The 7,771-nt window shown below is 33.5% G+C and overlaps 1 pseudogene; it reads left to right on the top strand.

Moving 5' to 3' along the window:
* Positions 1–2,575: 2,575 nt before the first annotated feature.
* On the top strand, positions 2,576–3,861 carry LOC149153576 (vacuolar-sorting protein BRO1 pseudogene; annotated as a pseudogene).
* Positions 3,862–7,771: the final 3,910 nt, after the last annotated feature.

The raw sequence follows: 7,771 nt of genomic DNA, 5'->3' as shown, positions 1-7,771 counted from the left end.
AAGCAAATATTTGCATAAAAAATAGATAGGAAGAAGATGTAAATAAATATAGAGTTACTGTAAATTATTTATTTGTTCTTTAACACTTTAACAAGTATGGGTAAAAATGTAAATGTGCAAACTTACTAGTGATTACGAACTACCAAAATTTATGCAAGAACTTTCTCCTTAATTGGCAATTAATTTTTCCATTTCATATATCTATTTGCAATTTTTATGAAAGCATAATTTGCATTTAAGTGGCAGGGACTAAGTTTCACTACAATACTTGTGATATAATGAAGCATTGGTAGATATATCATTCCTTATATTTTTAACAATAATATTTCATGGTTAACCAATAACAAAATATTCCAATGTCCATCTTAATCAAAATAATTTTATATCAAATATATATGTTAATATTTTTTATTACTAATTTATTTTTAAATACCACATGTCAATTTCATGCTAAGCATTAAATAATATATTTTTGTTAATAATTTCTTTGTAAATATCACAACTTTATCCTAAACTTTGAATAATATCTTATATTATATATATTTTTCCATTATATTTTTTGGATTACACATCTTTCTTTGCCAAAATGTCTTTCAACGCAATAAGAAAGGTCTCCCTCGCTCAAAGTGAAATAATTTATTTGTAATGCACATTTAAATATTTTTTTAATTAATATTTTCTTGAATGAGGCATGTCAACTCCAGATTATATATATATATATATATATTTCCTCAAACTTGATTATTTATATTATTACTATTTAAATATTGAAGGAACATCTCCCTCATACTATGAGATAGAGAATACTTATTATGGAATACTTTATTTTTATTTTTTCCCTTTAAATTCTTTATCTTTATATAAAGTTGAGTGTCTTTTAGCTCAATAACACACATTATTTTTTTTATAAATTAAAAAATGTTAAAAAGATTTGTATCTCAATGAAATTGATACATATTAGAACATTATAGATCTAGAAATGTGAAATTCCTTCTATGTTCAACCTAGAGTTAAAACATGATTATATATATATATATATATATATATATATATATATATGGAAACTATTCTTCAAAGTTTTATTATTTAGAAAAATATTTTCAGCAAAGAAACAGATCTTTGATATATATATATATATATATATATATGAAACTATTCTTCAAAGTTTTATTATTTAAAAAAATATTTTTAGCGAAAAGACGGATCTTTCTTTGCACATGATAGATTCATGAATTTATGTTCATTTAAGTACTAAATTAATATCACTATTAGAAAAATATGATTTTTAGCAAGTTATACAAATATTCATTAAATAAAATTTATTTATTTTAATTCAATATAATTCAATAATGTATACTCCATCAATTTACAATTATAGATGCACCTTAAATACTTCAGTACATTCCCCCTCTAAATTCTCGTTTCAACACCAAAAAGTCACACATATAAACAACTCCTTACAATTAATATATCACCATGAAAAAAATATTATTTTAAACTAACACATAATTGATTATGGTCAAATCTAACCAATAATAACAAAAGATAAATCACAATAACAAAATATATTTTATCATAATCAAACATCATAAACGATAAATAGCCATAATCAACAAAGTCAAACGATACCAACTACTTCCAAACATATAAATGTAGTCTAACTTATCAACTAAATATTTTATCATAATCAAACATCATAAACGATAAATAGCCATAATCAACAAAGTCAAACGATACCCAACTACTTCCAAGCATATAAATGTAGTCTAACTTATCAACTAAATATGTTCACCGGAAAATGATAGTGAATATATTCAACCATGGTCATACTCATATACAATCAAATATAATCAATGACGATTAATTATAATAAGTTATCAGTGAAGTCATAATTATAATTATATCGGTCTATGTTGTTATAAAAAGGACAATTGATCGAGTATGGAATAAAAATAAGATTATAAATTTGCAATGGTAGGTTTTAAAAATATTTTAAAATTTTATGTTTTTTTTTTTTTCCGAAGGTGGCAAAACCTATCAAACTCAGGTGTCAAACCAACAGTGAGGACAACCATCTCTGGCTGCTATCCGCGAATGTCGGTTTGACTCATCACTGTTATCAAGGAAAACCACGCCACCTGCAATAACCCGCTGGTGGTCCGTAAGGGAGCAGGCTTTCACTCCTGCCAGATGCCTCTGGGTCTTGGGCCGTTAACCTGTTTCCTTACGTCCGAGGAAGACGAGCTCTTAGCCAAGCAGAAGCAGTTTTACGGCATACTCCAAGCCGTTTTAAAATTTTATGTTAATAACAAAGTCACATAAATTTATTATCGAATTTCAAAATATTTCGGATTTCAAAATATTTTTAAAATCTACAACCCGAAATGCCCCCAAATAACCAACAAAAATGGGATGCCCCTTTTAGAAAAGTAAAGAGAGTAGAGCTTACTTGAGGTGAATGGACGTGTTGAGGTTGGATAACGTCGATTGAGGCATATAAAGTGCCTATCGTCATCAACATTAAACATAGCGTTGAAATTACGATACGTTCATTGGTGTGAATAATAAATGTAAAATGACCGTTGGGATGGTGATGCCATTGGCGGTGGGTGAGAAGAAAACAGTGGCGTTGGACCTGTACCAACCCTTGAGGGATTACATCGTCATCGACAAGTCCCTGGCGATGACGAAAGCGATGGAACAGTATCTAAACAACATCAAACAGATGCGCAATGACGTGGAGCAGGGGTCGAGCGCCACGCTGGAAGCCCGTCGCGATCTGCTGCAGAAATACTACAGAGCCCTCTGCATCATGGAGTCCACGTTCCTCATATCTCTAGGCTTCACCTGGTATGATAGCTTCAAGAAGAATCAGAAGGCCACAGAGCACAACATATATTTGGAGAAAGCTGCCATCATTTTCAACTTGGGAGCAATTCACAGCCAAATCGCCCTTTCATCTCGGAGCGTCAAGGAAGCTTCCATAGCGTTCCAGGCAGCGGCAGGGGCCTTTGCTTTTCTGAGAAATAATATCTCTGTCAAAGCTTCCAAAGGGCAATCCACTCTGGATGTCTCTGTGGAATGTGCATACATGCTGGAGAGGCTGATGCTGGCTCAGGCTCAGGAATGCCTCTTTTGCAACTTTGTGTCTAATGGTTATCCTAATTCTCTTTGTTCCGAGGTTGCTAGGTAAGGGAAATTTTAGGGATTAATATGTAAAGGTAAATTAATTTTTTTTATCGTTTTTATTTTGTGTTTAATGGTTTCTCTAAACATTTTATAATTTGCATATTAAATATTAAATGATAAACATTTTATAATTTGCATATTAGACAAATAAATCTTTACTACCATCAAGCATCCGTAACCCTGGACCTCCCACCTCTCAATAGCTACTTTGATATCAAATGGATTGCACATGTACACCTCAAAGATGCACTGTTCTATGCTGAAGCTTCTTATAGATTCAGTCTTCACTTGCATGAGAAACAAGAGATTGCAGAAGAAATTGCACGCTTGAAAGATGGGCTTGCTACTCTTGCAGCTGCTAGGAACTGGGGATATGTAGTGTCACTAGCACCGCTTGCACAGGCTGCCTCTAAATTGGAGGGTAATATTAATCTCAATTTGAAAAGAGCAACTGAGGAAAATGAGAGAATATACTTTCAGACAGTCCCTGAAATTGATAATCTGCCCCCTTTAGCCATAACTTCTTTTGTTAAGTCGACGCCTCTTGATGAATCTCTGGCCGTGACTGACGAATTATTGTTGGATCACCTTCAGCATTGGCTTCGACCAGACTTCAGCCAGGCGCTTGTCCGGGATGACCCAGAAGAGGACCAGAATTGCTCAATTCAGTGACATAGGTCAGAAAAAAGTGTCACAATTCGTAAGAAATTTTCCATAAAAGTTTTATATACGAGTATTAATTCGGTTGCTGGTCATAATGTCAAAGAATAATTATTACTGGCCGACTCGTTATCAAAATGATTGAACTTGAAATAAAGAATTAAATTAATTATTAAAAAAAAGTGTTTAAAAAAGCTCATTGGGAAAATTATGAAATTCGGATAAGATTATAAGAAAATTTAGTGGTTTTTTTTTGGAAATTTGGATTACAGCTCTCAAACTCAGAATTTTGGGTACCCCAAAGGTTATGGATGGTGCTAAATCTATTTCCACAGTTAATATATATCTCTCTCTCTCTCTCTATATATATATATTCAAACTCTCTGGCATTCTGATTTTTATTTATTTATTTATTTTGAATTTTTTTTGATAGATTCCGGCACTAGGCTAATCTGTAACATCGGTAGACAACACCTTAAAAAAAGGTAAATTACCCATATTTAAGTTCATTATTTATAGATATACAATATCATATTCTTATGTGTGATCGGTATTTTCTCATCCAATATAAGTGTTGGCCTCAGTGTAGGCATAGCCTAGATACACAACCACCACCCCCGGCCCCCACCCAAAAAAAAAATATCCAATCCAAATTGGATGTTTGAAAATTGAAAAGGAAAAGGCTCCACAATGATAACACCTCATCCAATATAAGGGTTCGCCTGAGTGTAGCCTAGATACACACCCCCCAAAAAAACCATATCCAATCCAAATTGGATGTTTGAAAATTGAAAAGGAAAAGGGCTCCACAATGATAACACTGCTTATATTGTTGGGATAATTTTCTATTTTTGCAATGCCCTTAAATTTTTTTTTTAAGAAATGACTAAGGGTTAGATATTAATAATCACTGGATTATGGGTGAAAACCTTTATATCATATTTCTTGTTTTTGACAATAAGAGTGTTCCTTTGTCCACACAAAATAGATGCCATCTTTAGAGTTGCCGTTCTTTCCTACACTAAAAGCATTTCTATTGAAAACTCAACAAAAAGACCCAAGTACTAGACAATATTTGCAAAACAACATAAAACTTCAGGGGAGATTAAGAAGTAGCAAACACTTGCATTGAACCCAACAATCAACAATCACCATGACGAGAAATATCAATCCCTTGCGGTCAACAACTTTTTTTCCTTTCTACAGAAGTGTTGGAATTGATGAAATTCGTCTTCCTTTGATTAAAAACCGACCCAAAAAACTGGTGATGGATTTCTTTCACAAATTTTCTTTCTTCTGTTTGCTGGATACAGAGTACTCTGTATTCTCGAATCTAAAATATACAATGACTCTTTCCAATACACAATCTTGGATGCAAAAGTACTGGATTAAAATATTAACTAAAATATGATTCTCCAGGTTCTCATTTAAATGTAAATAACAAAGAAAATACAGTGCAAGAACTCCTTGTTCAACACAACAATTTAAAGACCAAATCAATTTCAATCTCCTGATGTTAATATTATGGTTCATAAACCTCACAAACACATAAGAAAATAACTGTCTCACACACACCTACAGATTCAATTTGCTACTACAAAAATCGTTGGTCTAAGAAATGCTGTTTAATTAACTTCAACCTCACACCAAAATTTCTAGCACCCAAAAGTGTTCCTCCTCCCTCCTTCAAAAACTCAAAATCAAATGTCCCCTCTGGACCACCCTCTCGTTGATATCCTCTCCTTTTTCTATTGCTAATCTGAGCTTATCCAGCTCTCGCAACCAACTCCTACAAACCTATAAATAATTCCTAGACTAATGCAACAATTTCTATTTTAATAAAACTACCCTTATTTCTAACTTATGACTCATTCAACTACTAACTACAAACAAAAACTACTCTTTCGAGTCATCCCATTTCTTTAGGGATATCATTAACTAACACCTAACAACTAATGATTCTCTATCTACGCTTGCTAAGAAATAAACGTTGTTTTATATGAAACTTTACAATGACCCCTTCTTGGGTTGACGTCTAGACCTTTAGGTTTGACTAGATACTTCGAGCTTGATTTTGAGAGCCAATGCTCCTGCATCATTCCACCATATCAAAAGAGAGCCACTGCACCAAACTAACTAACACAACAATAAGATTTACAAGATTTAACCACCTTCTAAGACCAACAAGGAACATCATCCCATGGAAGCTCAAGAAAACCTAGTGTTCCTGTAAATAATCAAAGTCGAGTTTTTTTCACGAATTGGACTAAAGAAAGATATCCATTGCCATTATGAAATCCTTAGAAGGACATAAAGAAAACTGTTTTTGGGAGACACAAGATGACATTGTTAATTCCATCCCACTTCATAATGAATGAATCCCATGCCTGTAGACTTCTCCAACAATTCCAACCATAGATGAATTATATATAAATACCACCCTAAGTAGAGGGAATTGATGTGTGCATGCCACTTGTTACAAAGCATCTGAAATTGTCTAGAAAATGAAAGACAACTGCACCCTTGTTACACAAAATATTGTCACCATGACATTCTGCAGTCAGTGTGAGTTTATCACCACTCATACTTTCCTCCTATGCAAGTCTTAAACCTCAGCTTTTCATGTCAAGCCTTGAAAAATGAGAGAAAGTCCTTGAAAATCTCTAAAACTCTGGTTCCGCACTTTCTCTTAGCATTACCTGCGGTCCCGCACCTACTGGTCATGTTCCCTGCGGACCTGCCTGCTATATTTCTATGTAATGGGTGCGGACCCCTGTAAAAGTCAAAAAGGCGCAAGTATATTCTTAAAAAATCACTTTTGGTTATTTCTGAAAGCTTCTAGAAGGAATCTTGAGGTGGCAAGTTCGCTCCTTTGAGGTTCATGCATCCCATACCTAAAGGAGCTAACCTCTTGATGTGAGGAGCTTATCCCTTTGAAGGAGGACTCTATCCCTTCATAGGTGGACTTGTAACTTCCTTCCTCTGCACTATAAAATGAGGCATTGGGCTGGTTACTGAAGAGGTTGAAAGCTGAATAATTTTGAGGGTAAATGCTATTGGAATTTAGACTTCCTAATTGAGCTTGAGAGGAGAGATTACATACTTTTTGATCTCATTGGGAAGAGTGTGAAGCTTGTCAAAGTAGAGGAGATTCTTGCTTGGACCCTAGGAGGAGCTTGTACAACATCAAGGCACCAAAGGTTGTAAAGTTATTCTTTGTTCAAAGTTAATACAATCAAGTTTATTTTTCTTAATAAGCTGTCTTCTATGGTTTATTTCATGGATTCCTTGATCACCATGATGAATATGATTTGTTATATTGGCTATGCAGGTGTTATTTGATGTGTGCTTGTTTGTGTTTGCAGGTTTTTAAAAGGAAACTCATTCGGACGGTCGAAGCATGGCTGCCACAAACTAGCGTTGGACTTAAGATAGGGTCTAAAACACCTCTTGGTTTTTATTTATAAATCGTAATATTTAGAGAAAGGTAGATTTGCTTGTTTTGCTTGTCGCTAGATATTAGTTGATACTAGGGAGATCATTCTTGTTATAAAAAGGACAATTGATCGAGTATGGAATAAAAATAAGATTATAAATTTATCAATGGTAGATTTTAAAAATATTTTAAAATTTTATGTTAATAACAAAGTCACATAAATTTATTATCGAATTTCAAAATATTTCGGATTTCAAAATATTTTTAAAATCTACAACCAGAAATGCCCCCAAATAACCAACAAAAATGGGATGCCCCTTTTAGAAAAGTAAAGAGAGTAGAGCTTACTTGAGGTGAATGGACGTGTTGGGGTTGGATAACGTCGATTGAGGCATATAAAGTGCCTATCGTCATCAACATTAAACATAGCGTTGAAATTACGATATGCTCATTGGTGTGAATAATAAATGTAAAATGACCGTTGCG

Source organism: Pinus tabuliformis, chromosome 9 (assembly GCF_031772625.1).
Source record: "Pinus tabuliformis cultivar Carrire ecotype Pingquan chromosome 9, CPIR1, whole genome shotgun sequence".
Taxonomy (NCBI): domain Eukaryota; kingdom Viridiplantae; phylum Streptophyta; class Pinopsida; order Pinales; family Pinaceae; genus Pinus; species Pinus tabuliformis.
Note: the sequence above shows the minus strand (reverse complement) of the source record. Positions and strands in the feature narration are given on the sequence as shown.